Source organism: Symphalangus syndactylus, chromosome 11, assembly GCF_028878055.3.
Source record: "Symphalangus syndactylus isolate Jambi chromosome 11, NHGRI_mSymSyn1-v2.1_pri, whole genome shotgun sequence".
NCBI lineage: Eukaryota > Metazoa > Chordata > Mammalia > Primates > Hylobatidae > Symphalangus > Symphalangus syndactylus.
This window is the reverse complement of record NC_072433.2, coordinates 116,912,872-116,928,859: the sequence shown is the minus strand read 5'-3', so window position 1 is coordinate 116,928,859 and position 15,988 is coordinate 116,912,872. Positions and strand designations below refer to the sequence as shown.

The 15,988-nt window shown below is 36.6% G+C and overlaps 1 protein-coding gene across 12 annotated transcripts in view; it reads left to right on the top strand.

Annotated features, from left to right (window-relative positions):
• LOC129493299 (POTE ankyrin domain family member B) overlaps positions 1-15,988 on the top strand; it is a 128,376-nt gene that overhangs the window by 20,526 nt on the left and 91,862 nt on the right. For 2 of the 12 annotated variants that reach the window (XR_010114315.1, XR_010114317.1), the window contains one exon: positions 10,932-11,271. The exons of the other annotated variants lie outside the window; for them this stretch is intronic. The gene's annotated coding sequence lies outside the window, so the exon portion shown is untranslated. Of the gene's footprint in view, positions 1-10,931; positions 11,272-15,988 lie in introns of those variants that run through there. 12 annotated transcript variants of the gene reach the window in all.

Here is a 15,988-nt window from a genome sequence, read left to right as displayed (position 1 = left end):
TGATGACACCAGCAGCACAAAATCCATGAATCAAAAGTTGCCAACCAGTGCTCCAGACATTCTATTTATTTTATTTTTTAAATGGAATATTTGATGCTGGCACTGAAACAAAAACTCTATGGATAGCACCAAACCAGCAGATATTCTAAATTGGCAGAATTTTTGTTAGCTATTTCAGTACCTTACTCATAAATTTTCCTTAATTTTTTTCTAAGGGTGGTGTTAACAGAATTATAAAAAAACTTGAATATTAAGTTTCCACTTTTCTGGAAATTTTATACACATAGAGCAGACATTTCTACAGACATGTTATAACAGGTATTTACTGGAATATGGTTCCTGTCTGGGGTTTTTAATTAGTTTATGAGGCAACTAATATGATCACATGTTAAAATCAAATTATCTTTATTAAAACAGGAAAATAAATTATATGGTAACAATTATATTACAATGATGTTTTTTATTAAATATGGTGTTTTATTTTAAATATAGCTAGTCAATTCCTAGGCTTAAGTCAAAGTGTAAGAATCTAAACCAGATGTAAACTAATGTAGTTTATCAAATCATCAAAACTTTTTATGACACAGACATTTTTGTTGTTAATATCTTGTAAATGCATCCACCTATTCTGTAAATAGTATTTTTTAACAAATATTAATATAATTTTAATTGTTTTTTCTCTCAAATGAATTCAGTAAGTATGCTTTGGAAAGGAAAGACAGCAAAATACCATAAAAGACTACAAATATTACCATTTTACTATAAATGAATAAGAGTGACTCAATTTGAGTATTATTGTAACTAATTATTTCATCTTATATAATATCAACATAACCAAATAACTTAAATAAATATTTAAACAATATAATCCCTACATTTTTCTGTTATTTGGAGTATTGTCTCTAAATTGCCACACTTAGATTATATATAATTATGTGAATAAGGCCACTATCACTGAGCCCTGTTAAACCACTAGATAATTACTAGGGTATTAAATTCACACATATACTACACAGATGTCCAAAGAATGCAGGGATCCTTTATTTTCTGTAGCTTTTCTAAACTCTACGAGGAGAAACAGGCACTGGAATTAAGGGGAATTTCAACAATAGATTATTATCTTTTGTTTTAAATAGCGTGTTTTCAATTTTAAAAGTCTTTAATGCATTAATTTTTTTAATCCAAACAACCAAGTAATAGTACAGAGTTTTTTGTTGTTGTTGTTGAAAAATATTAAAGAAGATTTTTTTTTTTATAATTTAAAAGTTGTTTTTTTTTCAGTTATAAATGACGAGTTAATGGGTGCAGTACACCAGCATGGCACATGAATACATATGTAACAAACCTGCACATTGTGCACATGTACCCTAAAACTTAAAGTATAGTACAGAGTTTTTAAAAACCCAAAACTTCAGCAAAGAAGAGATGGAGATGCCCGCAGCACTTTCCCTTTCACTTTCCTGCTTAAACTGGTAGCAGGGTATAGAGGAAAGAGTAAGGGCTTCTCCATGGTAAGCCAGTAAAGGCGGCTGAGATCTTTCTACTCACCTATCCACCAATGCTTTAACCCGTAATGGTGAAGAGGGCTCACCCTCTGTGTGGTCTTCCAGTTCTCCAAATAGAGGACAAGGCAAAAGCTGTTCTGTTTTCTCCTTTCTCCCCAACACACATAGTATACATCCTTATGATGCCAGGGACACTAACCTGCAGATGGAAAGCCAGGACCCAGGTATTTGACTTCTACTTCCAAAACCTCTGTTGCCTTTTCTCTCCTTCAATCCTAGGTCAATAAGGATGGGCTCTCTCTTTCTCTCTTTCTCTCTCTCTCCTCTCTAAATGATAATGACTGCCCCTCCATTGTTCTGATTTGGTTCTATTTCTGGTTTATGGCAAAATTCTACTATCTGGTCGGCAAGTCCTAGCCCCAGATACGTTAATAAAATCCTTTTCTCAACAAAGTGTGACTTTCAAGCTTATTTTCAGGTTTTGACTCAAAAATTCCATTCTGAAATTCAAATGTTAAATGTTGACTTCTTCCTTTTGGCACCTTTCTTGTAACAATAAAGTCTGTCCTGAGGAAAAATCATGCCCGTGGGAGAATGGAAGCAGAAGATTCACATAAAAGGAATTTTAGAAAGATAAAAAATGTAGACTACATTTCAAATTTTATTACTTACATTTCAGTTAGAATAAATCAATGCTTCACTTATCCAGAAGTGGTGAAAGGTCATACGTGAATCGTTATCATCAATGACAACATCAAGTTAAATGTGTTTAGGCAACATGAAGCCTTATAGATGAGTAAGAAAATTAGGTAGATTGCAAAACAAGTTTAAGCATATGAAAATAGGAAGAAGAGTGAGTGTATTTACAGAATATATGAGAGATGTTGCAATAATCTAAATGTTTTGGAAATGTAACTACCTGTTTGTATGCTAGAAAATATTAGAGAAAATATGCTGAATTATAACCCATTGTTAAGTGTTAAATTCAGCATATATAACAATTAGATTCACAAATGAACAATGGATTAAACATAATAAAATTTTACTCTGTAAGAAAATTATAAAGATGTCTTTCAAATGTGGCATATGTTTCCCGGAAAACTGGAAAAGTCCACCAAGCATTATGACTGTTTTTTAAAAAGTGGTAAAAGATGGAGCAACATGCCTTTCTTTTTCAAGGCGCTTCTCTCCATGAATTATCCCCTCCTTCCCATTAGTATTTTAATTAAGATGCATTTCAGTTGTCTTTTACACAAGAATGGAATTATGACTGTATTTGAAGAATAATCAATATAGAACAGAAATGAATAATGACTATCTTCCAGAGATAGAAACTTTGCTTCATCTTATTTTTGAGGAAAGGGAAGACATCTTTCTTCATTTGTATGAAGAATAGTTGCATTGCATTGGATGGAAATATGGAATTTCAAATGTTTGTTATAAAGCTTTATAATGATGCTGCATAGTCAAAGGTGAGTTTGCTGGTTATTATGCTATTCTCTCTACCCGGCAAACCCATCCTTCCATATTCACTTTGAGATGTTGGAATTGAATCTGCAAATCACATTGCTGCTTTTGACTGGCTTTCTATTGGCTTAACTGATATCAAGCACTAGAGAGAGACTCGAGGCTATAGGAGGGAAAATAAACTGTTTCATCTGGTTTGCTTTGTGATTGTTTCCTATTTGCTTCTTACTTCCATAAGCATCATCTTATCAATACTTCTAAAATGAATTTCCAAGAAGGGAAGTTGCAGTACCTTTCTGTAGCAGTGTTCGAATCCATTTCATATTTTTTTTCAAACTTTTAGAATCAACCTTATTATATTTCCCTTAAAAACCCTAGCACTGTCCAGATTGTGCCATCCTGAGAGACATCAGATTCAGTTCCATAGGGCCCCTCCTTCAAGTGTCTGTTTTCAAAATTCACTGTTTCCTCAAATCTAGTGTTAATAGATGCTTCCTGCAGTTGATATTCTTGTGATCCTTAGTGTTCTTTTTTGCATTTACTAGATGAAAAGTACTTACGTTGTTTTTCTTTTTGTGATTTTTCTATGAATTGAAAAATAAAGTATTTGCTACATTTTGGGGGTATGATGTTCTGTATAGCAATATCAATATTCTGCATATATTTTCTAAAAATATTACTAAATACATTAATTAATTGAACTTTTTAAAAAAGGAAGAAAATAAACTCTGGGTGATAGGTAGGTAATACTATAACACCCATTTTAAAGGCAAGAAAACTGAGGCACAGAAAGCATTAGGTTCTTACAAACCTATCAGATGAACTAGAGGGGCAGAGGTATTACTGGACTTTGACTTAAGAATCAGGCCTCTGACAGTGTCATCCAGAATTCAGGAAGCTATCACCACCATTCATAATTCTGGAAACTTTTGCTGTCACTACATCATTACTGTTGACTCAGCTACCCTGAAACAAGTATTTTGCAATGGAATGCCTATCTTCTTTATGTACCACTCTTTACAGTTTTCATTGCTTCCAGACCCACAAGTAACATAAAATCCCTGCATGCTCAAGGTATGATAGGCTGAATATGCTGCCCCCAAAATGTCCATGGCCTAATTCCTGGGTCTTGGGATTATATTACCTACATGGCAAGAGAGTCTTTGCCGATGTTGATAAATTTAAAATCTTGAGATCCTGGGTTAACTGGGAAGCTCAGTGTAACCCAATGGTTCTTATAAGAGGGAAGAAGGAGAATAAGATTCAGAAAGAGAGGTGACAAGATGCTATCAGGCTGGCTTTAAATGTGGAGAATGGGGCCATGAGCCAAGGACTGCAGGGGACCTTTAGAAGCTAGACAAGGCAAGGAAATGGATTCTCTTTTAGGGCCTGCAGAAGGAATGCAGCCTTGCTGACTATTTTAGGACTTCTCCAAAACACTAAAAGAATACATTTTTATTGTTTTAAGCACTAAGTCTGTGGTAATTTGCAGCAATAGGAAACTAATATACTGGGGAACAAATACAGAGTCTCGGGAGGAGACAGCTTACACTCAAAAAGAATTGAAAGATTTTGCTGAGTTACATAGAGAAATCTAGGGAATGCGTATGAGATGGTCCCACTGATGTCATATTCCTTCTCTGCTCTAACACTGTTAAAATCCATCCATACACATCTACTTCAGTGGAGGTCATTACTGCGTTGTTAAGCAAAGCTGAGCCAGCTCATCAGAACAGAGAGGAGAGGTAGCCTCTGTTGCCAAGGGAGGTTTTACAGGATTTGTTTGTTCGGGGCTCTCAGACTCATTCCATTCTAGCCTAACTTCAACATTTCAGTTCTCAATGTGCCACTGATTTTCAGTCAACTCCTAGACTGTACCCAAAAGTCCTAGAGAGCAAGGATAATTCCACCGCAGGATCAGACTCTGTCTTGTTGTTGGTACTATTTAGGCACATTCTGTTTCCCCTGGGCCTGCATCTCCACTCTCACCTGAGCACGCTGTGCTTTCTTACCCATCCTGTTTTTACTCAGGCATGTCCAGCTCCCTGTTGGGCATCATGCGGACTCTATTCGCTGCTTAACAAAATTTTACCTATTTTTAAAGTTATAATTCGTATTTAATTTTCTTTTGAGTTCTTTCCTTTGTGAAGCAGGTTCATTTTGCACCAGTTATTCTATCTACCACTTGCAGGAACACTCACTCACATGTTAAAAGCAGCTTTATTACTCTCAGATAGGCAGCAAGGGACAACAGAAGCCTAGGATGGTGAGCCGGCACCTAAGGCTCAGGAAAGCTGCCAGGCGTGGATGGAGTCTCTTGTCTGTGCTTGCCCCATGTCTCAACACAGTTGAGGGACCCGAAAAGCATTCTGCTCTGGGTTTTTATACCCCAGGGGACACTGCAATTGCTGGACTGAAGTGTTGCAGCGCAGACCGCTCTAGGAGGGATGAGGGTTGTTCCAGAAATTTCATCCTTATCTCATGATGTTTTCTTCTCAGCACATTCTATAGTTACCCTGAGAACTACAAGCAGGAAGAGGAGACAGCTATATCAGCCAAGGCCCTTTGGGGACCTGCCCTCCTGCATCTTCAGTTTCCTCTTTAGAGCAATTTATACTTGTACTTGGATTAATGCTCATGATTCTTAATGTCTATTAAATTATTTTAGTGTTTGATTATGTAGGAGCTCATTGCTACTTACCTTCCCTTTTTGAATAAATGTAACTATTCAATTGTGCCTAAGTACTTCAGGAAAGTCAATAACTCATGGTTGAATGAATTAAAATACATAATAAGTAGAAGTAGGTGTTTTCCATACATTTTTTTTAATGAAAGAAAGGCTTGTAGGGATTTTTTGTTCTTGTTGTTTAGAGACAGGCTGGTGTTGAACTCCTGGGCTCAGGTGATCCACTTCCAGCAGCCTCCTAAAGTGCTGGGATTTTAAGTGTGAGCCACAAAGCCCAGCCGACTTGGTTTTATTTTTATTTTAAAAGTAAAATTGACTGAGGTTGTAAGCTTTTGGCTTTTCCAGAGCATTTTGATTTTCTTTACAAATTACGTTGCTTTACATGAAGCTTTAAATTTCCCATGCAAACAATTCATTTAAAAAAACCATTAGTGGGGAATTAAGAATTTGCCGACAATTTTATAGGTGAGATGGAAGAAATCAAACTCACTAACTGATAATTTAGTAAATTATCATTGGCTACATCTGGTCTCATGAAAGTCTTTCTTTAGCCCTGGTAACTATTGACCCTTAGTGCAACACTTAGTATCCCTACTCTTCCTTCCCCTCACATTTCATTTTGCAGAGTTGTTTTATTTTTCATATAGGATCACGGGAACTAACCTAAGATAGTTTTGATCTCCTTAATAGGCTTATCAAAATATCTTAGTTAACAAAGCTGTTTTCCCAGATTTGAATTGTTGTACTAGTTGCTACGAAGTAAACTCATATTTAAACTTTTACAGCAGCATAAATGGCTTTTTCTAGGTTTATATGCATAGATAATTATAGCTGCATATTGGTTGATGTCTCCTGGTTACACAATTTTATTTACCTCCTACAGTCACACCTTGGTTCTCTTTTGAGACATTAATTTTTCTCTTGATTTACTGTTTCTTAATTCTCTTTAATATTCACAATAATTTTTTTTTAATCAACTCTTTCCATACTCTTGATTCTATTCCTTCTGCGATGGCGTTTATCTATATCCATTACGTTTTCTGGAATTTTAATTACTTTCTGGTTTTATACACAACCCCAGATGTTTTGAGAATTTGCACAGTAAGAGTATTGGGAAATAGTTATTTCTTTAATCGATGAAGTGAATCTTCCTTCATCTATTGAATCTTCATATTTCCTCCACTTCGTTAACTTGGTCTGCCACCACATCAACTTTGGTTCCTGTTAGCTTCTATTTTCTCTTTCAATTACTGACAAGGAACAGTGGGTGGTGAAATGCTGCATCAACACACACTGAGGTGCACCATACTCTGCATTCACCACCAGTTTCTAGCACAGCAATGGCAAAGATGAAAGTAGGGATTAAATGAGTCATACTAATGTAGAAAACAAAACAGGGACTCACAGTAGGCAGATTTGTGGTTGATAGAAGTTGCATGTTTATATACCGAAGACAAGGAAAATTAAGTAGCAAGGAGAATAAAAATAATAAATGCAAGAAGTTATAAGGATTTACATATTTCCCTTGAATAACTCTTATAGCAACAATTATTTTAAAATCTCCTAAATTTTTATCTTGTACTTACATAAAATGAAGTCATGGCTGTGAGTTATATAATTTTCAAACTCAATCCATCATATACTATCTCCAAAAACTTTTGGTAAAATTATGTATGTTATTTCTCAAAACAAATAAAATGTAAATAGTACTTTGTCATTTACCCATCAGTCCTTTCCCTTGGATTTTTACATGGAAATCACAGTGACCAAGTATGATGACTTTACCTCCCTCACAAATGCAGCTGAAATAAAACACTAAATGTCAAGTCTATTTCATAGGTCTCCAGAAGAACAGGAAAGGCTAACATAGCAAAACCAGAAAAGTAGTGAATTCATGAAAGCCATAAAGCAGACAGGAAAAAATTGATCTCAAAAATCTCAAAAATTTGAAAACTCTGAAATTCTATAAAGGTGATATAGAAAAAAATATTTCTTTAGCAGAACCTAAAAATAATCTCAAGACTAGAGAGCACAGCAAGGACTGAATGAGAATGTAGGTTTAAAAGGGTAACAGAAGAACTGACGCAGTATGAAGTAACTGACTCTTGTTTGTACCTTGGACCATTCTCCCACCCCTCCCTTACCCACCTATGTGTGTCCCCACTGCCCACTCCCATACCTGTACAATCAATGGAGGTAGGGTTCTCAAGTCAAAGCTTCTATTTAATGCCTGATTATATTATTTGGGGGTGATATTATTATTTAAATTTGTTACATGAATTGAGAAATACAGAAGGAGATATTGGTGTTTAAAACTAAGAAGTTAACCATTAGCAAAATAGAACTCTATAATAGCATTTACAAGTTACCAACACAACACAAAAAAGAGTGAAAACAAATAAAAGTACCAAAAAACTGATTAATCCAGTAAACATAAGGAAGAGGGGAGAAAAAAGAAACATCTATAACAAGTAGCCATTTTTTAAAATAAAGGATTAAGCAAGATGGTCTTTCCCCCAAATCTGCCATTGCACTGCTATCAATACTTCAACCATCCACACATTCCTCTGCATATACAGGGATGAATTTCTTAAGATACCTCAGGACACCAAGTTAAAAGTCAAGCCACTTGAGTCCCTTAAGCCAGTTCTTAGGGTAGTGCTTATCAGAGTAAGAACAGAAGTCTGAATTTGATTAATAAAAATTAAATTTGCTATGCACCACAGTGGGCAGCTGTAATTAGACTATAACCAAACACAAACTCCCAAGCCTTAACTGCCTTCTTTCCTCCCTATGGCACCCAAGGGTGACTTACTGCCTTTTCTCTTATTTCTTTCTTTCCTCTCCGTCTGTCTATCATATTTAATACTGTCACAATATTCGGCAAAATAAATGCGTTTTATATGAAAAGAGTCATAAAATACACCACTTAAAATACATTTGTGAAAGCTATTTCAGAGATGTACCCAAGCCATACATTAAATTGTATCCTAGAAGATGGTGGAACACGGTGAACCACGAAGAGAAAAATCAATTAACTATACAGTGGAAGAGCATCTTTTTCTTTTAAAAATTGATACATAATGTATATACATATTTATATGCCACATGTGATATTTTATTACATACATAGAATTTGTAATGATCAAGTCAGTGTATTTGGAGTATCCACCACCTCCAGTATTGATAATTTTTATGTGTTGGAAACATTTAGTGTCCTATCTACTATCTATTTTGAAATGTACACTATATCATTGCTGACTATAGTCACCTTACTGTTCTGTCAGACCTTAGAACTTTTTATCTAACTGTATAACTGTATGTTTGTACCCATTAACCAATCTTTTAATCTCCTTCCCTCACACATCCTTCCTAGCCTCTGGTATCTATCATTCTACTCTCTACCTTACAGTGAATTATATCTTATTGGACTTTTTAGAGTCTTTGGTTGCTCTACAGAGTACTGTTGTATATTATCAATATTACTCTTTAAGTCTCTTTAAATTGCTAATAAAGTGAAGTATTCAGTTTTCTGTAAATCTGTATATATCATTTCTCAATAAATTTATACAGTCTAGCTTTCCTCCATTGTTGGAACTGTTACTATTTAAGGGTTAATTGGTTTATTTTCAGAGGCCATGAAGTATTAAAAAATATATATGTTTGTATCTATGTGTAGATACAATGAAATTTGCAAATGTTAAATATGCGTGAAGAAAGCTATCAAGTACAAATAATTACTAAAATCTTTAGATTGCAGAAAAATATTAATTACTATATAGAAATAAAATTTAAAGTATTACAAGAAAACATGGAAGATAGTAGTAGTATGTCTGATGAAAGTGTTCTTCATGTTCTCCATAGAGAGGATATAGTGATCAATTCCTAGTGGCACTTACAGAAATTGTTTCAAAAATATCAGTGTAACCACCAGGGAATAGTAGAAGTATGTTTAACAGCCTAAACTTCAGAGGGGGATAAAACCCTCTATCAGTCCACCAAGAAACTCCAAAGAAAGGAAAAATAGAAAGGGCAAAAATACACAAAACAAATGCCAGTTATATCAGTTGCCAAAATGATGCAGAAAGTTTAGAGTGAAAGGACAGAAGGATATTTCAGACAAATTGAATAAGAGAAAAACAAGGGTTACAATAAAATTTATATCAGATAAAATGATTCAAGTCCAAAGCATTAAAAATGAAAAAAGAAAATGTGTTAATAACCAAGAAGATATATAGTAATACATTTTATGTGCCCAAAATATAGCATAAAACCATTAATTAAAAGTTTAGAAATAAATTGAGAAACCACAGTCTTCAAGTAGATTTAAGTACTGCCCATATATTTGCAGATCAAATAAACAAAAAGGAAACACATACAAATGGAAATGATATAAATAAATAAAATAACATACATATTTATGAATTTATTATAAGTAATGTATGGAAGAACTTAACAATTAAATACATGTTACTTCCTTGGATAGGAAATCCTGTTGAAAATTTGTTTATATACAAGCATAGATACAATATAAAAATTATAAAGATAAAATTTATATATATATAATTTTTATATAAAACCCTAGCTACCTTTTTCTAGATTTCTTCTCTTTGGCATCTGTTATCTTCATGAGTTTTTACCCACTTTCTCTCAGTTTCCCTGAATTCTTTTGTTTCTAAATTTGTGTTTCTCATTCATCTCACCAAAGTATTTTCTTCTTCCTGATTTTTTTTTCATTTTAAAATTTTGTGTACTAGTCCATCAAAATTCTTTTCTTAGTATTTTTCAGTAATATCAAGTGTTGCTTAATTCAGTGTAGGGCAAATACATACCACCTTGAGGGCATGAGAGGTAAAAGTCCTGAAACTGGTTAATGAAGGTACTTCTGGATAGAAATTTGTTTCTTATGATTCAAATCTCATTGTATGGGTTACTGCCTACTTATGGGTTACTGCCTATTCTTACTAATTCATATTACTAACTTAAATCTGACAAATGTGAGTGAGCACATACTTGCACACATTCCTGGGGATAAAACAGCAGCCAATTTCATGTTTGGTAGGGTTTTTCTCTCTTTCCCTCATTATTCTTCCTGATACATAAAAACTTCAAGGCTAATTTCTGAGAAAAGGACATTTAGTGATGTGAACTAAAGCAGAGGAACAGAGATTCTAGCATAACAAACTTGGCAGTTTGTCTAATTGAGCCACAAGGTGTGAAGTACTTCTTTTCCCAGTTCCCACAAGATTCTCCCTCCCACCTCCCTTCTCCAGGCCCTATCCAGAGTGGGACTAACTGGACTTGAAGGACTGGTTGAGCCTGGATCGGACGCCAAGGAGAAGGGACCGAACCTAAGGAGTTAATGTGATCGAAAGAATCACAGAGCTGGAGGAATGTTGAGCAAATGAAAAAGAAGGCCAAGAGAATGTCTCTACCAGCAACAGGGATAGCCAGAGCCATGCCCCTAAAACATGATCAAAAGACCATTTGAGGAGAGCTAGGACAAGTTGAAAAGAGTGGACAAGTGGCCCATGAATACCCACCCAACTGGGAGCTCTGTGTGGAATGAAATGTAAGACTTGAACTCACAGTAAAGAACTGTTTATTTCTTTACTTTGAACCCTGGGTTTCTTCTTGACTTGGAATAGTAAGGTTTTTATGAACTATTATACCCTTCTGTCCTCTAGGATAGACTAGGATAGATTCATAAGTTCAGTAAATAAATCCGATATTCATATTTTATAGCATCATATCATATCCAGATCATTATATGTCTTTTATTTAAATTCTAACTCTGAAAGTGAATCTGTGAATTAACATCTTGCTGTCTCTATTTTTTTTTTTTTTTTTTTGAGACAGGATCTCACTCTGTTACCCAGACTGGAGTGCAGTGGCACAATCATTGCCCACGGCAGCCTTGATCTCCCAGGCTCAAGATGGTCCTCCTCCATCAGCCTCCTAAGTAGCTGGGACTTCAGGTGTGCACCACCATGCCTGGCTAATTTTTTTGTTTTAATTTTTTTCAGTAGAGATTAGACCTCACTATGGCCAGGCTGGCCCTGAACTCCTGAACTCAAGCAGTCCTCCCACTTTGACCTCCTAAAGTGTTAGCATTATAGGCATGAGCCCCTCACCTGACTACCTCTATTTTCTTTTCTTTTTTTTTCTTTTTCTTTTTTTTTTTGAGACAGAGTCTCCCTCTGTCACCCAGGCTGGAGTGCAGTGGTGCGATCTCAGCTCACTGCAACCTCCACTTCCCAAGTTCAAGTGATTCTCCTGCCTCAGCCTCCCAAATAGCTGGGATTACAGGTATGTGCCACCATGCCCGGCTAATTTTTTGTATTTTTAGTAGAGATGGGGTTTCACCATGTTGTCCAGGCTTGTCTCAAATTCCTGACCTCATGATCCACCTGCTTCAGCCTCCCAAAGTGCTGGGATTAGAGGCATGAGCCGCTGCTCCCAGCCGACTATCACTATTTTCTATTTGTTGAAATCATTATCAATGAAGAAGAACCTGAGTTAAAACTTTGGCCCCGCCAATCACTAGCTGGATAACCTTAGGCAAGCTGACTTTCCATTCTCTTGTTTCAGTTTCCTCATCAATAGAATGAAGATATTAATACAAGTCTTAACATCTGCCACAGTTCACCTTTTGCATCACTCAAATCCACTTAAGGCCCTCATTAGTTTATTCCACTTTGTAACTTAATCTTCAAGGTGGTGGCAAGTTATAATACTTACAAGATATGGATTAGTAGGAGCAACTACATTCTTTCCTGCTGCAGTTAGTCCAAAGGCCGCAAATGATATTCATCATCTCTTTCTTCTACCACTCATTGTAGATCCTTTACTTTGGCTATCACTTCTGCTATTCTACAGTATTTGCCCCTTGCACAACCTAGATATTCATCCTTGAGGGGTCTGAACTCTTTACTTTGGTAGGTTGCTATCATGTTGCATGAGCATTATCAGGCCTGAACAAAACAGGTGGTTCCCTAACGAAACCTCTGAATTCCAAAAATATTCTGCATTATCCCCATGTAGCAGCAACTCTTATCTATGCATGATAATCAGTGTCAATTTTCCTTGCTGATATAATGAACCGTTTCTTTGCTTGCTAGTCTATAGGTTTGCTCCATCTAAAATGACCAAGTGGATGGCATAGCTTTAGGTTTAATGGAACCTATATTCTGGTCTAATAGAAGTAATCCCATTTCCTCAGGAACCAGGGCCTCTTGTCCAGGGAACCTAAGTAGCAGGGACAGGAAGCAGAAAGTTCCCCAGTGGATTGCTGGGGTTGATGGTGAAGAGGGCTACTCCTTCTTCCACACCTTGGTTCCTAGATGCATTTATTTATTGTGCTTGAAATACTGAACTTTATAATGGCTGTTGGTTGGTATGCTGCATCTTGAAGAACAGCACCCCAACTCCTTGAGGGTGTCGTTTCTATTCTGGTGCTTTAGTTTTACCTCTAAGAGGCCAGTCTAATGTTCTACTGGGTTGACAGCTTATGAAGAATGACAATGTGTTGGGACCAGGGGACATGTGCCCCATGCCATATCTGCTTTATTCAAGGTGGTGTTATATAAGATTCCATGACAATAAACAGAAATTCTGAGCCCTCAGATAGTAGTGGTGGCCAAGGTACTATGGGAAAGGATGGAAGAAACATGCCAAAACATGCATCAATCTCACCAACCCCCAAATTGTTGCCTTCTCCAGGCTGAAAGAGGTCTGATTTACCCAACTTGCCACTAAATGGCTATTCGGTTTTTGAGGAATGGTGCCGTATTGAAAGTTCAACATCAATCTTTTCTATTGACAGGTAGTAATGGTAGTAGCGTGGTAGTAACTATGTCAGCCTTGGGGAAAGGGAGCACATGCATAGCCTTTATCCCTGTCACCCTACCACCCCATTTAAAGGCTGATTTTTCAAGTTTTGTGCAGACTTCAACAGGGCCTAAATGGCTTTCACTATTTCACAAATCATCCTATCGTTCTATTTGTTCAGTGCCTCTTCTGGTGTCTGTGAACACTGATGTGAGACACAAAAATCTGCACATTTTGTTCCTACTCCCTTGTGTCTTCCTAGCTGTCCTTAATATTTCAATCTTACTCTTTCCACATGATTGACCCCTTGACTAAGCCATTTTTTAATGCCAAGAAGTCTATGTATATTTTTACTTCAGATCACTTCCCTTCCACACCTACTTGATGGCAGGTATACCATTCAAAGCTGGGCCCAAAGGAGGGTTTCTTACTGCTGTCTTTTAGGGCCAACATTGAGTGGGATTGTAATATAGAAGCAATACGCTTTTGAATGTTACCAACATGACAACTTGAATGCATCGCATTCTGACAGCTGGTCTTGGGGAAACCCCACATGACCATAGGTATGAGTTGTGGGATTGGCCTCATTGTAATAAGGGAAAGTGACATGGAGAGGGAATCTGGGTCATCTTTAAGTTTCTGATTCCATATGCCCCACTTTGGCCTGATCTTGAATGTATCATTTCCATTGTATGCATTACTCCTCAATCTTATTACTTGGCAGTTCTGACAATATACAAATGATGATAGGCATCTATTAGGGCTCAGTGGCAGATTAGGAGCTACTGTGCAAATGATGAATAGTTTTGTGTTGAAGACAGCATGATTTTGCTCCAAAACTATAGGGAGTCTGTGCTGTGACTTCTCTTTGAGTTTGCAGAAACCATATATGATATCCTTATCTAGGACAGGAACCTCTAGCACCACAGCATCTGCTATAACATAAGCCCCAAACAGCAGCAGTGCTTGTAATCCAGCTTGAATCTACTGAAGAGCCCCACTCAAACCGGGCAGCTTTTCATATCACCTTATAAAAGTGGTTCATATCATCTGCCTTCATTCATCTCACTTTTTCAGGGATCATTTAAATGGAATATATAATGAGAACTTGTATCTTTACATTTTTTAAGGGTTCCACACAGGATGGTGTATTGCTTCTAATTTTTTAGAGCTTGACTGGGCTGAGCAGGTTCAGGAGCTTCCATGTGGCCTTTCTTCCCCTTCTGGCTCTTACTTCATGGGCTAGGGAACAGCGTGAGGGTACTGCCAGCTACGAAGTATATCCATCACAATTCCACACTCAGGGACCAGGGAACTGAAATGTTGGTTCCACTGTGAGACAAATTTTGAGCAAGACTCTATCACAGGACTTCGCATTCCTACAGGGAAGCCATGATTTTTTTTTTGTTTCCTGTATTAGCAAAAACTTAGACCCTATATACAATTTCCCCTGAGTTTTGAATATTTCTTTTTCCTCAATCATGCACATTATCTGAGAAAATGGTCATAGGCTTCTTAGGAGAAGGACTTGGGGAATCACTACTGTAAACACTACACAGGCATTTCAGGGTTCTTCCTCGAGAGTACTCAGTCTTTTCTTAAATCTATGAGTCTAGGTCTGAAAATAGATGCATGTCTGGAAACTGGACAAGAGATGACGACTTTCTTTTGCCGTGGCTAACATAAGCCTTCTGCTTCTGCACTCTTGATCACTTTTTATTATAGATATTAAGAAATACTCTTATTGGCTTCCCATTTGTCAAGACCCTAGGATCACTAGGGTCTAGAAGTCATTATCATTTATTTGTATGGGTTAGGGATTTCTCACAGTACTGCCTATTACAAGAATTACATTCATCTTGACTCTGATAATTTGGTGCTGCCACCTGGCCTTGACTAGTCTGGTATCGTGTCATCTCCAGGTAGCTCAGTTCCATAAAATATGTCTTACTCTCAGTCCTGCCTAAAGAGGACAATCACGACTGAGGTTCTCACTGATGCTGGATCTGCTTTACTAGCACATTTCTGTAGCTAGAGTGAAGGGGAGTTTCCTTGGAACCTTCAGGAGAGCATAGTCAATTATAGTCTGGTGTTATAGTAAATCTATTCTTAAATGACTAGTTTCCTGAGCCTTGCCTCAATACTCATTCATAGACTTCCAGCCTATCCAGCCATCATTTTTTCCAACCTCAGAGAGCTCTATTAGTGATCTATTAGGAATGACTATAAGTGTCATTGCTAGGACATTAAATCTTAAATCACAGGATATCCTAATCCATTCATTGCATGTTATTTTGGTCCCTGCCAATACACATTAGCCGGGTCCTAAAGTATTTTTGATAAACAATCTATTTCCTCCAAAGCAGGAATAGTGCTTTACTGATCAGGCCATGTTGACAGTGAGTCTAGTTAGTGGTCTAGAAGCAATGAGGGAATTTGGACAAATCTTGAGGTAGGCCAGCATCATTTTACAAGGCATATACCTCACTTGAGGTTTTCA